A 21,044-nucleotide genomic window follows, 5' to 3' on the forward strand; every position below is an offset into this window, starting at 1 on the left:
TAGCCAATCTTGAGAGTTCGTCCACCATTGTATTCTCCTTCCTCAGGATCCGACTCACCTTCAGATCTCTGAATTATTTTTGTAATGCCCGCACAATTTCTTGATACTTTTGTAATCGGGGCTCCTTAACGCCGTACTCTCCTTGTACCTGATTAACTATCAGCTGCGAATCACTGTATATAGTGACATGAGCTATCACCAGAGCTTTTGCCAAGCGAAGTCCGGCTATCAAGGCTTCATATTCGGCATCACTGTTGCTTGCTTCAAATGCAAATCTTAATGCGTACTGAATGATAAAACCTGTTGGACTCTTGAGTAGAATTCCTACTCCAGCTCCATGCTTATTGCTTGAATCATCAACGTATACCTCCCACATGGTCGGAATTCTCGGTTCACTTTCTTCTTTTATTGGGGTCGTGGTTTCCACGACAAAATCTGCTAATGCTTGGGCCTTGATCATTGTACGAGACTTGAAATTCACTTGGAATTCACCAAGCTCTACCGACCATGCCACCATCCTTCCAGACAAATCAAGCTTATGAAGAACTTTTATCAAAGGAAAATTTGTTAATACCTCTATCGGGTGTGCCTGGAAGTATGGTCGCAGTTTCTTGGCCGCAATCATCAGAGCCAAAGCCTGCTTCTCAATCTGGGAATACTACATCTCTGCATCAAGGAGCACATGGCTAACATAATAGATGGGCCATTGCTTCCTTTCCTTCTCTCGAACGAGAACTACGCTTACAGCCGAGGGTGAAGTGGCCAGATAAACCTGCAAAGTTTCTTCTTTTTTCGGTCGGGACAATAGAGGTGGCTTTCCAAGAGTTTCTTTCAAACTCTTGAATGCTTTTTGGCATTCGTTCGTCCATCGGGCTTCCTTGCTTCCCCTTAAATCCTTCAAGGCTTTGAAGAAAGGGAGGCACTTCTCTCCAGACTGCGAGATGAAGCGGTTAAGCGCATCTACTCTTCCTGTCAAGCATTGCACGTCCCGAACGGTCTTTGGAGGTTCCATGTTAATCAAAGCTTGTAGTTCGGTTGAATTAACCTCTATATCTCTTTGAGATACCATGAAACCCAAGAACTTCCTCGAAGATACGCCAAACGCGCACTTCTTCGTGTTCAGCTTCATTTGGTATTTTTGTAGCACCGAAAATACCTCTGCGAGATCAGCAATGTGCCCCAAACGTGCGACGCTCTTGACCAACATATCGTCTACATAAACTTCCATATTCTTCCCGGTCAGGTCTTTGAAAATTTTGTTCACTGCTCTCTGATAGGTTGCTCCAGCGTTCTTTAATCCGAACGACATAACCTTGTAATAGAAACTTTCACGATCGGTCATGAAAGCAGTAAACTTTTCATCCTCCTGATTCATAAGAATCTGGTTGTATCCCGAATATGCATCCATGAAACTTTGAGTCTCATATCCTGCTGTAGCGTCTATCAATAGATCTATCAAGGCAAGGGATAGTAGTCTTTTGGGCAAGATTTGTTGAGCTCCGTGTAGTCAGTACACATCCTCTACTTTCCATTAGCCTTCTTGACCATCGCCACATTAGCCAACCAAGTCGGGCGTTCAATAGGTTCAATGAACCTCGAATTCTTCAACTTCTCAACGTCGCTTCTGATAGCTTCATGCTTTTCAATTGAAAAGTTTCTTCTTTTTCGGATTACTGGCTTGGCCTGCGGATCTATCCAAAGCTTGTGTTCTGCTACTTGCCGATCTATTCCATGCATGTCTTCAGCTGACCATGCGAATACATATCTGTTTTCCCGAAGGAAAATCTTCAATTCTGACTTGAACTCCTCCAGCTACTCGGATCCAATATGAGTCGTTTTCTTTTCATCCTTAGGATCCAGCTGGATTCATTCCAATTTCTCTACTAGCTCAGGTCTTTACATCTCTTCCTCATCCTGATCGTCACATATCTCAATTGGTAATGCCGTGGCCTTCGGACCCTCCTTGTCCTTCAAATAAGCTACGTAACACTGTCGGGAGATTCTTTGATCAGAAGACACTTGACCAATTCCCTTATCAGTGGGGAACTTGATCTTCATATGCTTCATTGAGACCACTGCTCCTAGCTTTGTCAAGGGTGGTCTGCCAAGTATAACATTATACGCTGGAAGCTCTCGAACCACCAGGAAATTCACCCGAATGGTGGTTTCCTTGGGGAAATTTCCGACCGAAAGATCTAGTTGAACCGATCCTTCCGCCACCGCTAACGATCCAGCAAATCCATACAAATGTGTGGATGATGACTCCATCAAGTCCTCTTCGATCTTCAGTTTCTGATAAGCTTCGTAAGACAAAAGATTTGCGGAAGAGGTATCAACCAACACTCTATGTACTTCCTGACGTCCAATTTCCACCTTGATGACTATGGCATCATCGTGAGGTGTGCCAATACCTCTTTCGTCCTTGTCATCGAAGGTGATCGAACTTTCACCATTCGGCCTTTTCTGGCTTCGCACTTCTCCAATTCCAACGAACTTAGATTTGGCCTTTAGCTTGAGGAGTGACTCTGGTTCGGGTCCCCCAAAAATAATTAGGATAGGAGATCGGCTAGCACCGACCACTTCCTTTCCATTCTTTGACTTGGGAGGCTCGACTTGTCGCTCTCGGCTTCCCGAACGATCCCTCTTCTCAACAACTATTCTTGGCTCTGGCGGTCGTCCTTTAATGAAACTCGAGAGATGTCCTTGAGAAATCAATCTCTCAATGTCGGCCTTCAGGTGTCTGAAATCATTAGTATAATGCCCATAATCTTTATGAAAACGGCAATACCTTTCCATGTTGCATTCTCCAGGTTTGGATACGCCCTTCGGTGGCCATTTCAGGATATCCTGTCTCTTGATGATATTCAGGATCTCTAACCGAGGAGTATTCAATGCTATGTACTCACCCTGGTCGGGAGAACGCTGCCTCCACGCCGGACAAGGCCTTCGGGCTCGATCATTGTTGGGTTGCTTAGGCTTCTGTCTTTTTTCAGGAGCCTTTGTTCTTTGGTGGAAGCCTTTGTGTCCCCCTAACGTGCATCAAGAATTTCCGTTACTTCTACTTGCTTTTGACACCTTTGCACCAGTTCAGCATAAGAAGTTGGCATGTCTTGAAGTAATAACTCCAAGAGTCTCCGATTTGTGAGTCCAGTGAACAAAGCAGGCTTAGCTACCTATTCATCTAGGTTCTCAATCTCCATAGTAACTTTGTTGAATCTTTTCAGGTATTTCCAAATTGATTCATTCTTCCCTTGCTTGATTGTAAATAGAGTTTCCTCCGTCTTTTTTATCTGAATTCCACTTTGGAAAAGACTAATGAATTTTCACGCCAATTCCTCAAAATCGGCAATTTTTCCCGAAGGAAGATTTGAAAACCACTTTTGCGCCGCACTGGTCAAAGATGAACCGAACACCTTGCAAAGGATTTCGTCGGAGTTACCAGCCACAGCCATAGTTTCTTGATAATAGCTGATATGGGCGACAGGATCTCCCGAACCATCGAACGAAGAGAAAGTTGGTAGCCAGAAATTGTGAGGAAACACAAATCCAGCAATTGCCTCAACAAAAGGGGTCTTCCAGATGACCGAATAGATGTCATCGGCCATCTTCCCTCTGGAGAGCAATCCCAACCTTTGATTAATATCTGCAAGCTCCTGACCAATGTGGACCGAACGTCCGTCACCTGTTCGATAGCTTTCTCGACCCGAATGCTTTGAGGTTGGCGAGTGAGTGCGTACTCCCCTACCCAACCTCATTACTAACCCAGTTCGGCTTGATTGCGGTCAGACGTACCGATCATTTCTTCCAGGTAGCTCTCCTATTCGTCGCTCTCTACCTCACTCTCGGGAATTCCCCCGCAAGTTCGGGCCATAATTTTGGCCGCCTGCCGGTTGCCTATCTCCATGCGGGGAATGCCCTCGCAGTGCTAGTATAAGCGTTTCCGCTTCTCTTGCATGCCTTCTGGCATCCTGATGATCAGGAGCCTGTGGAGCTACCACCTGCCTGGCTAACATACGAAGTGTTTAGTTCATCTCAAAGAATTGGAGCTGCATTTGATCTAACTATTGTTGGAGAGGATTCGGAGGGTTTGATTGATCATTACCCCCTCATCCTCCATTTTCTCGTACTTCACGAGCTTGACTTCCTTCAGGGATATCTTATGGATTATTCCCGCCAGGAAGTTGAATGTTAGCATCTCGCTGAGCCGCCACAGCCGTTGCTGCTGACCTGGTAACCATGACTTTCTAAAGCGTTTCCCACAAACGGCGCCAAATGATGCGTCCAAAATCTGCTCAACCCTTAGATCACGTGAGAATGACCTGCAAAACAATCGTCAAATGTGGCCCGACCGTGGGGGTCGGGAGTCCACCTCCGATGACTAAGTCAGTTTATGAACTGATCACAAAGGCTCTGACTAATTATAGAGCTAAAGTAAGAATACGATAACTGGGAATACGATAGCTGGGAATACGATTCAAATACCTTCTTCGTACGTTGGTTCCGTCTTATATAGAGTCTACCTTTGAATCCCGTTCGTTGAACTCGTACGTGCTTTCTTCGATGACCGTCCAGATCAAAACGGTTAGACCCGTTAGTGGGATTATGGATAACTTGCTTTGATTGCACGATCCTAATGCTATGGTCATGGCTGTTATCCGAGTTGGCACGATCGTCCACTTCTGCTAGTGCAGATAATCGTCTCTTTGATGAGTTATTCATCCTGAGAATCTCGGACTTGTGCTTGTTTGCTGATCGTGTTAGGTTTCTTCCTAAACACGCCATCTTCAAACCCAGTTCGCTTGAACCTAAATCGGTCGGTTCATCCCCGACCGGTGTTGAGGGTTGAACCAAGGACGGACCCAGTTCAACGATATTTTTCCTGTATCACACAGAAACACAGTGTAAATAAGAGAGTTCAAAATGTTTGAGCATGTACAAAGACATATAATGATACCAGTGACAACATGCTAGGTTCGTCCAAAATGTTGGAAGCATGAAAGTGGTGATGATTTAGGTTTTTAGACCTGTTGGAACAGTAGCTGTTAATATGTCTCTGGATAGAACGGAATGTTGTACCTCACTGTATGTTGCAGATCTTAATGTAGTTGGATAGTCATCATATTTAACCAATACCAGTTTGTTTGACACTATTGAGAACTAGTTTTTGCGTGCTTTATGCTAGCCAATATCAAAGTAGAAACAATTAATTTCCATAATCAGCTCCGGTAAGAACTGTATCTTTCCTGATTTCAAAAGATATGCTCCTTGGCCCTTGCAAGCTAAATAAAGATATTGTTGAGCTAGCATTTTATTCTCTGATTCTGCATTATATGAGCACAGCCTCGTTCTCTGCTTCTCTTGTTTTGTGCTATTGACACTTTTTTCTAATTATTTTTAAAATCAGGGAGACAGGAGGGATTTCCCTCTTCGCCAACCCACTGCTCAAGAAGTTTTGATTGACACAATATCCAAGGGGCCTTACTCTAGTTTTGATTGGGACACATTTTTTTTTTTTTTTTTTGGGTAGAAAGATTTAGATTTTATTCAAAGGGCAAAGCTGAGGAAGGCGAAACAAGGTTAGCCAACCAGGGAGTGGAACTGGGCCATACAGCCACGCCCATAAGTGACTAGGCTCTTTGGGCTAGATAATCAACTATAAAGTTGACATCCCTAGGAATAAAACAGAAACTACAAAAGGAAATTTTGGATTCTAAATGGTGAATATCAGCAATAATTGGTTCCAAAACTGTGGGTCTTGGTCGCTTCGGATGTTGAACAAGGTCAATCACTTCCTTACAGTCCGATTAGACAAAAACTTTTTCCAAGACTTCTCCCAATTTCGATTGGGGCACATACTAACATTGCCATTTTCCTTATGACTAATCCTCGTCTGAAGACAAATATTGAGCACATTTATGTGATGGGTGGCGGTGTGAGGTCAAAAAACCAAACTGGTTGTTGCCAAAGAATGCCATCTCCTCTTGCACACCTCGCCAGTGTGGGGACCATGGAAATTTCTTCATTGCCTACACTAAGAATCCTAATGTAGAGTTTAATATATTTCAAGAGCCTTTTGCAGCTTACTGGTTAATTAAATTGATTAATGGAGTTGCTTTTAAGTACGTAAATGAATAAAATGAAACAAAAAGATACAATTATCATTAAAGAAAAAAATGAATACTCCTTATCTATTGACCATGAGTATAAATACTTGTTATAAGCTGTTTATATATTAAATTTTTTACATGAGTTCCCTCCATTTCCATTAGAAACTAAATGCAACCCCTCAAACCCCTCAAAATTGAAAAACTTACGAAGCCCCCTCCATGTTTGATACCGTTAGGTTTTTGTTAGTTTTAACTTTACATTGACAATTTTACCCTCATCTGAATAAATTTATTTAAAATCTTTAAAAAAAAATTATACGTGCCGCCCCCCCCCCTCCATTTCAATTGGAAACACTTAACACCTCCCCAAATCAAAACCTTACAAAGCCCCCGGTCTACATTTTGCACCATCTATTTTATTTTAACCATGATATGATTTTACTTTTTCACCCACATTTAATAAATTTATATAAAATTATAAATAATATCAATAAATATTTATTTTAGAATCCAAAACAATATTTTGATGTCACCATATTACTCCAAATTATATTAGAGTTTCTTCAAATTAAAAAAAAAAAAAAAAAAATTCTCTTGCATGATCATTTATCACTGTATGGCCAATGTGGTCATATAAACAAATTAATTTGACTTTAATCAGTTTACTGCGTACCTTCACTAATGGTATGAAGTGTGAAGGTGCCTTGTAAATGTTTTGACTTCGGAAGTGGTGCATCATGTTTCCAAAGGAAATGAAGGGGGCTCACGTAAAAAATTCTTATAAATATTATTTTGGATTTCAAATAAATTTATAAAGTGAGGGTAAAATTGTAAAAGTAAATTTGAAATAAAAGGAAACTTGATGGTATTAAATGTGGAGGGGGACTTTGTAAGGTTTCAATTTTGAAAGGGATGTGCTGAGTTTTCAATTGAAATGGAGGAGGCTCATGTAAAATACTCTTATATATTTCATTTTAGCTGTTGGTTTTCCATTCTGGCATCCCAATTACCCTAGTTCCCTTGGATGCCACAATTCCCGTAACTGAGAAGTTCTTTTTGAAATTAGAAAAGAGAAAGCAAACATATGAGGCACAGTACTGCTTCCAGTCCTTAAAAATGACCCATGATACTTGGTTTGATGACCAATATTATACGCTAATCAATTTATTGGAATTAATAGATGAGTTTTATTCATTTGTATTATCTAGACCACCAACATTCTCTTGCTGTAAAATAACATGGCAATTTTTGTTAGATAATTTTGGCTGTTTGCTGGATTGTTTTTAATTTTGATGTATTAATAAGGCCATGGTTTCTGATTCACACTTTCTGGGCTTGCTCACTATTTGCCACGTAGCCCTAGAAGGTAAGCTGTGCATCTCATGTATCTTACTCAATATTAACGTATTGGGCTTAATTCTGTATGATTCAGATGTTTGTCAATTTTCCAATGTTCATAATTGTGATCTTGATTCTCGAGTAGAATTTATAGATCGATGCTTGAGTATCTTTTGGTGCAAGAAACATTTCAGTAGAACTCCAATGCGATTTCTTTCCAGTTCATGTTGATTGAATTTATCATTATCACTTCGTATTATTATTTTACTGAAAATGTTACCCATGTGAACACATATTGCTTAACCATTGTATTCTCTTGTTGAGTTGGATCTCAAATGATGAATGTCGTCAGTATATTATTGTTGCGGTAAAAATGTGCATTGAGCCCCCTGGTTCACTCCTTATCCGAATCTGATTCCTGAGACCAAAGCAAAAGTGAGAGTGGGCCACCTCTGGGGATGGAAAGTCACCTCCAATGATTAAGTTAGTTAAAGTAAGAAAACCAGAGACTCCTCTTGAGGATTAAATGCTCAAGGAGATAAAGAAGAGAATGTTCTTCAGGAGAGTAATGGCTGGAGTATTCAAGTCTTATTGTTGTTTAGGCATAGTCATGGATTATATAGTTGGTCCATACCTAAAGAGATAGTGGACGCTTCACAACCCTTATATGCTTATCTAACGAGATGGAGGGTGGAGATGACTTCTTAGAGAGGCTTGTGTAATAAGCCTAACTGTGCGATCTTTTTGCTGGTGGAAGATCCTGTTGATAAGCCTAGTAGTCAATCTCAAATTTGACACCAGTCCACAATTGGGGGGGACAAAAAGGTGCATGTGCAAGGCTCAAGGCAAGCTGGGATGAGGGAGAAGCTTCCCTGTCATCCTTGAGCATTTAATGGCGTTTGACACATTTAATGTGGAATTAAATGTCGTAATTGACATCTGGATAAAAGATATGCCAAATCCATTGCCAACGCTGCTTCTACCGAGAAGCCACATGATGATAGTTGTGTATCACTATGATATATAATTCTTGGGTTCTTAGCTAATGTCTCCTCCGAGATTGAGAAGCGTCATTTAAACCATCCTAGACCAAGCTTGAGCCCCAAGTCCCGGTTCAGGTATTCGGACCATAATGACCATAACATTAGCCCCATAGTCTTTATGGCAAGTCTTGCTATGAAGAATACATTGCCCAAACTCCAAAGCTTTCGAGGTCAGGGGTTATCCAAGAAGTCTAAGCAACTTCTTTGAAATGTTACAAAATCCCTTCTTGGAGGTTTTAAAATCTGGATAAGCTCGTGCCTTAAATCCTAACATCATTTGACAATTATGCCTTTTAGTCACATCACCCTTAATGAGGCGTACGATGCTCGAAATGTTTGCTTTTCCGCCACGTGTCTTGTTCTCCATAACTTCTTTTAAAGCTGAAGCGTCGAAGCTTGAGGACCTTTAATTGAAAAGAATCTGAGACGTTGCTTTTGGCTCCAAAACCATTATAAATTGAATCTTAGTATCTCATTGCTCATCCTATTTCTGCAAACTCTGCAACTTCCTGCTTGAACCGGCACATCTCAAGAACTTGCAAACCTTTTTTCTTCTCGTAAGTCTTTCTTTCAAACAGTACGATGAGTAGAAAAATTGCAAGAAAGACTACTCCACTTTCAAAGCCTAGCACTAGAAACTCCTCGAGGAAGGAGATAGAAGCCAGAGGAAACCCCTTATATAGTGAAGGTAGGCTCCCTTCCCCTTCTCCTTCACTTGGTGCGACCACTGGTTCTGCTGGTGAGCCTAAAGTGTCGCTGCGCAAGGATGCTGTCACACCCCAATCGCCGGTCTTGGTTACCCGCTTGACAACCCATGGGAGTGAACCGTCATAGGATCCACGGTCTTACCATCAATGATAATAAATGCAAGTAATAGATAATCATGAGCAACAATAAGTGCAATAATTAATAGAAAGATTACAGGAGTCCAAATACTCCAATAAAAATAATCAAGGAAAGAATCAATGATAAAAAGAATAATGAGTTTAGCAGTAGCAATCAAAATAAATTAAATAATCTTCTTTCCAGTTTCTTTCTGTAAAGCTAAGAACTGGTCTTCTAACTTAGCAAGGAAAGGGGTACTCCAATTCTTCTTCATATGATCGGCAAAATGTTTGGCAACCTGTCTCCTCCGTCCATCAATGGGTGCTATAAGCGCACTCCATGCACTTGCAGGAGCTCCCACACAAGCTATCTCCATCTCCCATTGACGGTGCCACATCTTCTTCATACGAGAAGGTTCTTTCATACTAATTCATTCCAACTTCCGTCGTTGGGCCACCATCTATGCAATTTATATTATACATACAATAAAAGGAATGAGTTCTAATGAACTCAGTAAGAATAACATAATTCTCATCCATATGTCAACACCATCAGCAATGCATATATAATGTGTATAAAATGCAAAAATATGAATGCTACTAAGATCTAACTATGCAAGTCTCTAACAGTTGACATGCTTTAAGATATACACCAGCCCTCCTCTGGGTAGGTCTAGTCACTCTGATCCCTCATAGACTGGATACCTCTGTTGGGATCCTAGGTAAAGGGGTAAGTCCACACTTGGCTCACAAACCATGGCTGGGGTTTAAGTCAACACTCTCTTACCATGACCATTGGCATGATTACTGGCGCATGTCGGGGTTTCTAATCCAATGCAAGTCATAATGGTAACACACTACATGAAGTCCAGATACATCCCCTATGGCACCAACCAACTCGGTTCCGTATCCTTCGCAACCTAGGAATGAGAACCCTTACGGACTGGCTACCGCTATTGGACTCCACTCCCTAACCTTATGATCATCCACATATTGTTGGGGCAGAAAGCTCTCATGACTCTTCACAACACCCGGTCCGCTCCTTGGACGTCCATGAGCCCAACCCTAACATATGCAACCCTACCATTACATGAACAATAGTGGACCATTGAATCTCCGCACGGACTGGCTACCGCTGTAGGATGAAACAGAGTCGTGTCATCGTCGTCACCGGTCATTGGGCTTCAATTCCCCTACTGAAAGGGTAGTAGTATGTAGGGTACCTAGCCATACAACTCTAGACTCTCCCTAGGTATGTCATCCAGTAGTCATGATAGTGTTGGAGGCATCAGTGAGCATGTGTCCCATACCACAGCCCTTTGATATCTTAAGCCAAGATATCCCAATGGAATACACTCTCTGTCACACCCCACCCGTCAGTCTTGGTTATCCGCTCGACAACCCGTGGGAGTGAACCGTCATAGGATCCACGGTCTTACCCATCAATAATAATAAACACAAGTATAGACAATCAAGAGCAAGAATAAGTGCAATAATTAATAAAAAGGCTACAAGAGTCCAAATACTCCAATAAATATCCAAGAAAGAATTAAAGGAAAGATTCAAGAATCAAATGTAATATCGAGTTCAACGAAAATAAATAAAATAAATAATCTTCATTCCAGTTTTCTTTTCTAAATCAAAAAATTGGTTTTCTAAATTAGCAAGTAAAGGGGTCCTCCAATCTTTCTCCATACGATCATCAAAATCCTGGAAATTTGACTTCGTCGGCCATCAATAGGCGTTAAAAGCGCACACCAAGCATCTTCAAGAGGCTTCATGCTCTACAAGTTCATGTACCACTGTATGTGCCACATCAGCTTCATATGAGAAAGCTCTTTCATATGAATCATCTCCAACTTCTGATGTTGTGCTATCATCTGTACAACTCATATAATATATACAATGAAAGGAATGAGTTCTAACAAACTTATTAAGGAACAAGCAATTCTCATATATATGTCAATACAATCCACGAATGCACATATGAAATGATATGGATGGTATGCAGAAATATGAATGCTACTAAGATCTAACTATGCAAGTCTCTAACAGTTGACATGCTTTAAGATATACACCAGCCCTCCTCTGGGTAGGTCTAGTCACTCTAATCCAGCAAGGACTGGATACCTCTGTAGGGATCCTGGGTAAAAGGGTAAGTCCACACTTGGCTCTCAAACCATGGCTGGTGTTAAGTCAACACTCTCTCACCATGACCATTGGTAATGAGTACTGGTGCATGTCGGGGTTTCTAATCCAATGCAGTCATATTCGTAACATACTATATGGAGTCCAGATACTTCCCTTATGGCACCAACCAACTCGATTCAGTATCCTTCGCAACCTAGGAGTGAGATCCCTCAAGGACTAGCTACCGCTATTGGACTCCACTCCTTAACCCTATGGTCATCCACATATTGTTGGGGTGGAATGCTCTCATGACTCCTCACGACACCCGGTCCGCTCATTGGACGTCCATGAGCCCAACCCTAACATTGCATGACAAACAGTAGACCACTGAGTCTCCGCACGGGACTGGTTACCGCTGTAGGATAAAATAGAGTCACGTCATCATTGTCACGGATCACCCGGCTTCAATTCCCCTGTTGAAAGGGTAATAACATATGGGGTACCTAGCCATGCAATTCTAGACTCTCCTAGGTATGTCATCTATTAATCATGATAGAGCTAGAGGCATAAGTGAGCATGTGTCCCATACCACAGCCCTCTGATATCTCCAACCAAGATATCCCAATGGAATACCCCTTCCATCACAACTACACTACATCACTCTTTATCATACCATGAATAGTTGTGCAATATCATAAAAGATAAAGTACATTAAAGAACATTACAAACAACAAGTATACAATAAGATTCACATGCTTTATACAATTACAGCAAGATACATAATTAAAGAATAGTAAATAGAACAACTGATTCATCATATATATGTAATTGCATAAAAATAAGAATGCATGTCCTTACCTTGTAATTTAGTAGAACCTCTTTAAGTTGCAATCCAATAATAATTATAAGACTTTAAGTAGAAACAGAGGATACCTAGGCATAGGGTTACAAGAATATATAAGAGTCAAGAGTCAAATCAAAGCCAAAATCAAACCTACACAGTCATTGAAAACCAACCGGTTGCTTGTGGTGGTTGCTTGGGTCAAGCGACCTCCACAAGCGACCGCCCCTGTTTCAGGCAGTTTCCAACTCCGAAAATCAAACTTTTGATCATTCGATTTCAATCCATTTTGGGATGATCTTAGTCCAAATTTCAATCTTAATAGGTCTATTACAAAGGGGTAATATGAAACCCTAAAATTAACACAGATCTAATACCCAAATCACTCACCTTGATTAGATCCATCCATTTAACAAATGCGGGGATTCGTTTTTGGAAGGATCCCATCAAGAATATTGGAAAGAGAGCTACAACTAACCAAGTGGGCAACCACTAACAAAATGGGGATGGGTTCATATCAATTAGAAGTTGAAAAGAAGAGAATGGGAGATGGAGATTCATTACCTTATCCAGAATCACCAAAAACAGAGGGGAAGAGGTTCCAGATCACTAATAGCACTTCGCCCACCTTCCAGCATGTTTCCACTGCCACCTAATCGCCCAAAATAGCAATCCCAAACATAATAATGCGTTAATAGGGCAAGGGTTGCTATTTATAATGAATAGGGGGGAAATAGGGCATTTTCAAAAAAGGGGGGGGGGGGCCCCCCCCCCCCCCCCCCCCTTGGCACCCCCCCCCCCCCCCCCCCCCCCCCCCCCCCCCCCCCCCCCCCCCCCCCCCCCCCCATCTAATTGCACACAAAGACTTACGGGCCAAACTGGTCACTTGCTTAAAAAAGTTCAATCAACCGCAAGTAGTGTTCTTACTAAGCGACCACCCCTAGTATATTGCTATACAAGGGTGCTTTGCTCAAGGGGTTGAAACCCAAACACAACCTAACCCTAATCAACACATGGGGGAGGTCTTACCTTCATTCCGGACATCTCCATACACCACTTGCCTTCTTCCAGAGGTCCAACTTCCAAACAAGCCAAGTTCATTATCAAGAGAATCCAGATCCATGGGTTCTGGATATGGCTCATGGACTTCTATCCGGACACTCCACAAATTAACCTGACTAGACCTTCGGGTTCTCGGACCTGCAATACGGATCCCAGGCTAGAAATACGAGGGTTGTTACAGATGCTGTGTCCGGTAGTTCTGCCGAAGTGGACATGGCTTCTAGAAGTATTGTCCCGAAGCCCTTCAACCATCAAATGTTACCCTGCCATAATGTGATGTGTTTCCAATGCCAATAAAAAGTAACCCATCCAATGGTATTTAACATCCAGAAAACCGCTAAATAAAATGTGTCCCAAGCCGAAATATCACAAGTACCGCCTCATCCCGGACCTTCACAAGGAAAACTATAACCAAATTCCTTTTTATCTGGCATTAACTGAGATCCATGTGCATCTAAAGCACCTTTTACTAAGATCAATATAGTTGTATGTAAACCTAGAGCAATCGCATGATGAACCAAAAAGTCTCCAGGACCTATTGTTAAGAATAATGAATTATTATTCTCATTAATAGCATTTAACCAGCCCGGCAACCATATGCTTCGACCCACATTGAATGCAGGGCCATTGGTTGAAGATAAAAGTACATCGAACCCGTATGAACTCTTACCATGTGCAAATATGAAACATATCTTCAACCCATTAGGAGTCCCTTCAAGAATTAATGTAGGACAAATATTTGAATGTTTGCTCGGGTTAGCGGGGGATCTGCTAGACAGACATTATCAAATAACACCTTTTGATGAGAGATATGAACAAGAGGCTTCGAGAAAACTAGTGTTTTCTGAATTATATGAAGCCAGTAAGCAAACAACGAATCCATGGGTATTTGAACCCGAGTATCCAGGAAAAAGCAGAATATTTGATGGAAGAACGGGAGATCCTTTTGAACAACCCGTTCTAATAGGAAAGTCTTATATTCTGAAATTAATTCATCAAGTTGATGATAAAATCCACGGGCGTTCAAGTGGACATTATGCACTTGTTACACAACAACCCCTTAGAGGAAGGGCCAAGCAAGGGGGACAACGGGTAGGAGAAATGGAAGTTTGGGCTCCAGAAGGATTTGTTGTTGCTCATATTTTACAAGAAATGCTTACTTATAAATGTGATCATATTACAGCCCGTCAAGAAGTACTTGGGACTACAATCATTGGGGGAACAATACCTAGCCTTGAGGATGCTCCAGAATCTTTTCAATTGCTCGTTCGAGAACTACGATCCTTGGCTCTATAACTAAATCATTTCCTTGTATCTGAAAAGAACATCCGGATTAATAGGAAGGAAACCTGATCGGAATGAATCATAAATTCTCTTCAATGATCGACCGGTATAAACATCAACAACTTCGAATTGGATTGGTTTCTCCTCAACAAATAAGTGCTTGGGCAAATAAAATCCTACCTAATGGAGAAATAGTTGGAGAGGTGACAAAACCCTATACTTTTCATTACAAAACCAATAAACCGGAAAAGGATGGATTGTTTTGTGAAAGAATTTTTGGGCCTATCAAAAGTGGAATTTGTGCTTGTGGAAATTATTGAGTAATCGAAGATGAAAACGAAGACCCGACCTTTTGTGAACAATGTGGACTCAAGTTTGTCGATTCTTGGGTACGAAGATATCAAATGGGATACATCAAACTAGCATGTCCAGTAACTCATGTATGGTGTTTAAAACGTCTTCCTAGTTATATCACGAATCTTTTAGATGAACCTCTTAAAGAATTAGAAGGCCTAGTATATTGTGATGTGTGATTTGATCGAAATTATGATTTTATAGAATGAGAAATTGTCATCCCATTCAATCCGATTGGGAAGTCCTCACTCTGACATGTCTCTTGGGAGGAGTAACATGAAGCTCAGAATTATGGGTATATTCAATACTCCCAAATAAAAGGGAATTGATCTATGGTCGATTCCTTATAAGATAAATAGGAATTGCTAGTTCTACCTCATGAAAAAAAATCTTTTTTGTGGAATTAACTATTCCATTTCTTTTAGAATGAAATTCTCTTCAACTAAGCAAATATGGCATGGTTACAGGAGTCTATCATCGGATATAGGCTTTAAGGGCATCATGACATAACCGTCGAGGCAATGTAGGGACCTAAAAGATCGAACAGAACGATACATAGACAAGTAAATCCCTTATGAGTTCCAAGGTATTCCTTTTGGGGGATTCATTATTCAAAGGGAAGTAGACTACTCAATAATTTCACATTTCATTTATGTAGTAATTGAACAAAGAATCTAAAAAAGGAAGACATAGAATGAATCAATGAAATGAAATCTTGGTTGATCTTCACTAGGAACTTGAGTAAGGAGTAGTTCTTTGGGGGTTTCTAGAACAAAATTTGAAAGCAAGAACCCCTTTCTTTATCTTTATTTGGTGTAACTAATTGAGCTGGATGAGAGGAAACGGAAGATATTGTCAATAAATAGAAGTACGTCTTGTTCATTAACATCCCGGAAATACTCTGCCATGGTTAGGGCAATCACTCCAAATTCTTTCATTTGCATGTAAAGATCATTTCCTTCATGAGTAACGTTCGCCTACTTCACCAAGTACAGGTACACCGCCATGCGCTTTGGCAATGTTGTTGATCAATTCCATGATGAGTACTATTTTACCCACCCCACCTATCACATCCACCCAGCCGGTACCCTACCTGGCATACCCGAGTGTGTGATCCACAGCCCTGAAGAACAAGTATCGAGAAAACCAACCTCCCACATACACAATAACATAATCATGACAAGATGTAATCAATGTAATATTATATAAACAATAAGATCAAGATAAGAAGAAGAGAGACAATATAATCAGAGTGTGGAAAAAAATGATACCAATATATAAATAATCAAAATATAGAGTGTGCAGGAAAATCACTCCACAACTACAGCGGAAATGTAGTTCGAAACTAAAAGGAAAAGATTACAACCGATTCTCAAAAGAAAGGAAAGAAAAGAAGTATCAAACTAAACTAATGTCTCTTCCGTCTTATAAAGAATGTCTTCATACACATAAACAAAAGAAATTAAGCATGGCCGCTTCCACTCCAGAGTAGGGCTAATCTTGGTATGCAGCATAATCACTTGAGGGATCTTTAATGTAATCTTCGTAACTGCTAGCACCTTGAGTGAAGTGTGCTTCATCTGTTTGCGTCTCATAGTACTGCCCTTCATAATCTTCAGTACCTACATGATAATCTAACAAAGATATTTGCACAAAAAGGAGTGAGTTCAAAAGAACTCAGCAAGGCAAGTTATTCCACAACAAAATAAATAACGTGATAGCAAAACATAACATGATGCAATATGATATGAAACAGACAATGCATGTATGAGTCTAATTCTATGTATGCTGGTCTCTATAGACAAACATGCTTTAAGTCATAGCGCCATACTTCTTTGGGAAGGTCTCAAATCACTGAGCATCAGTTGGTAATGGGTCCTGCATCCATCTCGGACAATCCATGGCTAGGGTTTAAGTCACCACTTTCTCACATCACCATTTGGTCTAAGTATTGGCACATGTCAAGGTAAAGCCTAGCCCAATGCAAGTCAACTACTTGGTTATATCAAATCAGATCCAGATATGTCCATTCCTCACCCCGGGCGATCCTTTATGTTATCCTTCACACTAGAGTCAATGTATCCTATGGCTACAACCAACTTAGATTACGGACTCATTAACCCTATTGGTCATCCTCAAATAATAGACAAGAAGCTCTGATGTCCTCTCACGGATATAACTCACGGTCTCAAGCGCCCATAAGCCTAAGTCTACTATTTGCAAGCCTATCAATGAATGGCCTCTCACGAGTATCCACAGTGTGATTATATCCTCTCACGAGTTGGTTACCGATCTTGAGCGCTCACAAATCCCCATTGCTACCACAAGTTAATTGGTCTCAAGACCCTTCCGAATTGGGTCTAATATAACAGGGACATCCTAGCCAAACACCACTAGACAAGCCGTAGGTATGACAACCAATAATTCAGGAAAGCGTCAAAGGGCACCATTGGAAGTATCCCATACTATTCCCACTGATGTCCAGTGTCTGTAGATTTTAAAAGTAACCGCAAGCGCACGGTATCATGTAGCTAACGGGTCGATCTCAAGGAGATATGTCACTTATAATTTAACTTCTTAATAGTAATGCGAGAGTGGAATGATTCAATTTTTGTTTACTAATTAACTAAACTAAACAATCCTAATCTATATGTCTAATGCAATCGAATTGAAACGAAAAATAAATTAAACACAATCAATGCATAAATAAAAGACAGGGGAAAAAATGCGAACAATAACAAAGAAATAAACAAAGCAATAAAAGGAAAGGAAATAGCTAAAATGCAGATGCAACACCACCCGTCACCAGAAGTAGAGGCACGACTGTAGGATTGCTCCGGTTATGTGGTCCGAGATGATGAATGAATAGGCAGAAAGTAAATAACAAAGCAATAAACAAAGCAATTAAAGGAAAAGGAAGCCTTAACCAAAGAGAGGCACGACTGTAGGCATCTCTGATCAAGGATCCAGGGGAAGGGAGAACAATAAATAATGCTGAAAGTAAATCCTAAATTAAGAATATGGAGGGGTAGATAGAAGCGGGAATGGAGGGAGGAAAGAAGATTAATAAAAAAAAATTACTTACTTGCGAATTGAACAAATGATTCGAATCTCAACCAACCCTAACAACCAAATCTAGATCTATAATGATCTAAATCTGCAATTGCTAGACCCAGAGAAAAACGAATCTAAAAACTTGAAACTTGAACTTGAATTGCATTACATAAAAATTAAATCTAAACATTGAATCTAGAAATTTAAAATCTCACAAATTGCAAGCAAAGAAAACTAGAGAAAGCCTAAATAAACTAAAGAGAGAAGAAAGAATGCTACTACTAAGCTCTAGAACATGTTCTCCTTTGATGGAATATGATCTCCTTTTATAGAGCTTACATGAGATATGAAGCACGGCTGAATTTGAATAAAACTTAGGGTTTCTATCTGACTCAACAAATTAGGGTTTTGACATAGCAATCGCGCCAACTTAGAGAGATCAAATGCATAATTCCACCGTTGGATTTGAGGTTTAAGTAGTCTTGAAGCTCTCCTCCAAAAATCAGCACGATCGGACATCGGATGACCGTTCGATGAAGGGTATGATCGAAACTGGACAGAGGCACTCAAAAACGGGATTTTTCCTCTTTTTCTTTTTGAATATAATTCTTTTTCCTCTTTTTCTTTCTTTAATTAAATCCAAGATAAGAGATAAGATATTGAGGTATGCAAGGACTCTTTTCCATTTGGACTCTCTCAATAATATCTCTATAGATTTGATTTAAAATCTCAGCCGTAGATCAAATTTGCCTTCTTTATCTCTTCAATATTTCGGAATTGGCCCATAATCACACATCTCTAGCCCATCATGCTCCAGATCAGGCCCATTTTCGCATTTGAGAATTTGAATGGACTTCTTGACGTGTAAAATAGCATGATTCAAGCCCAAAACTCCAAATATTTGCTTAAATCTTGAAAAGTCCTAAAATCTGCAAAAACAACATAAAACCCAAGGTAACTCCACTCTAAGTGTATAAAATGCATGCTTTATGCCCTAAGATTTCACACATAAATGTGCTCATCATCCACGGACAGAAATGTCAAAAGGACATTCCCCAATCCCAAATCATACCTAATCAATCACAATCCCAATTTAGTCACAACATACTCAATATCCCATCATACAGAAAGATACATAATAACATGATCAATCGCATATGTAAATGACAAGAATAAGTATTCATAATAACAAAAGAATACATGAATATCGTACTACTGTACTTGAAGTACCTACAACAGTAATACAATACTAAGAAAATACAATAATGGTAGTGAATCTAAGAAATTCCCAAAATAGAAACTAAGATTCACACAATCTATGTAATTATGGAAACAATTGTCCTTACCTTAAATAGATTCGAAGATATTCTAGAAGTCAAAGAAATCAAGTCCAAAGTTAGCAAATCAACCCTAGACAAGCATAGATACAACATTAGGAGAAAAACCTAGAAGATCGGAGGTCAAATGGATCAAGTCAGACGAAAGCATCAATGCTGTCCATAGCTGGCTGACTGGCTAGTTGACCGATCCAATCAACCAAGTGAACGGTAACAGAAGCCAAACTGAGTTTTTGATCCGAAACCATACTTTTGGGACTCGAAACACTCTGAAATTCGAAAGGAATCTTAGGAACAATGAACTAAGATTATCTAGCAAGAATTAAACATCAAACAAGGATCAAAACCATGGCTTTCTATTTTGAAAACATGACTTTCTAATTTTGATCAAAGCATGGTTTTCAATGAAAACAACCATGGATGCAAAGGAGAATGGAGGATCATGTCAAGAGGATCATTAGAAATAGATCAGAGATGAATACTATCATAAACTTAGATCCAATATGCTAGAGAAATCAAATTAGAAGAATGATCATGCTTTCATGAAGAAAATCATATAATCATGTCTAGAATCAAGTATGTGAATCATAGCATTCATATAATGAATCTCCATTCATTCTAACTCAAAGGAGAATGTAGAAGAGGTGTTTGCAAGGTTGCAATACCTTCTTCATAATCACAGTAGAAAGAACAAGATCAAACAAGAGTAAAAATCACAGAGAAAACAAGAGATTACTAACCTTGAAGATGAACTAAAGAAGAGAAACTATAGATCTTCAAAGAGTTCTTCACAACCACCAAGGAGAGGCTTTGAGAAAGGATTCACACGTTCTCAGAGAGTTCTAGCAACAAAGGAGGCTAATAACCACGAAGTCTACTTAAATAGAACCTTAAAAGACATAAAAATCAAATATTCTCAGATCTTACAATTAGCGGGCTGACTGGCTGGTCGACTGGCCAGTCGACCAGGTTAGAACAGCAAGCCTAGACAGGGATTTGACAGCCTAGAACAACTCAAAATCAAGCAGGCTTCTTCCTACTTCTCAATTGACTAGTCTAGGTCATAGAATTACCTTCAATTCATGTCCAAGGGTGCATTAGGTCCATCAACTAATCTCTCCTTCTTCAAGGTGCAGTTTCTTATCAAACATTGCCAAAGCTTCCAAGTATGGAGCACCATCATCAATCTCCATGGATTCGGAGTCAAACACCATGTCTTCTACTGAGAGGGCCCATAGTTGTCTTCTTCCTTCACTTTGGGACTTCGGACCTACAAACAACAGGGTTTCCGGGTCAAGGTTAGGGCTGGATTTCACAGCAGCTCCCCTGAATAGTCCAATTTTTCCTCCACAGCAATAGGGAGCTAAAAGATCCACTACCTTAATTCCTGTTTCAAAAATAGATAATTTGGTATCTAACTGTATAAAGGCAGGCGCAGATCTATGGATAGGAGATGTTGTGCGGGTATCTACAAAACCTAAATTATCAACAGGTTCTCCAAGAACATTGAAAATTCGTCCAAGAGTTGCTCCACCGACTAGAACACTTAGAGGAGCTCCTGTGTCAATCACTTCCATTCCCCTCATTAGGCCATCTGTAGCACTCATGGCTATAGCTCTAACTCGATTATTTCCTAATAATTGTTGTACCTCACAAGTCTCATTAATTTG

Source organism: Hakea prostrata, chromosome 6 (genome assembly GCF_041222555.1).
Source record: "Hakea prostrata isolate BN-2017 chromosome 6, UWA_Hpros_2, whole genome shotgun sequence".
Lineage (NCBI taxonomy): Eukaryota > Viridiplantae > Streptophyta > Magnoliopsida > Proteales > Proteaceae > Hakea > Hakea prostrata.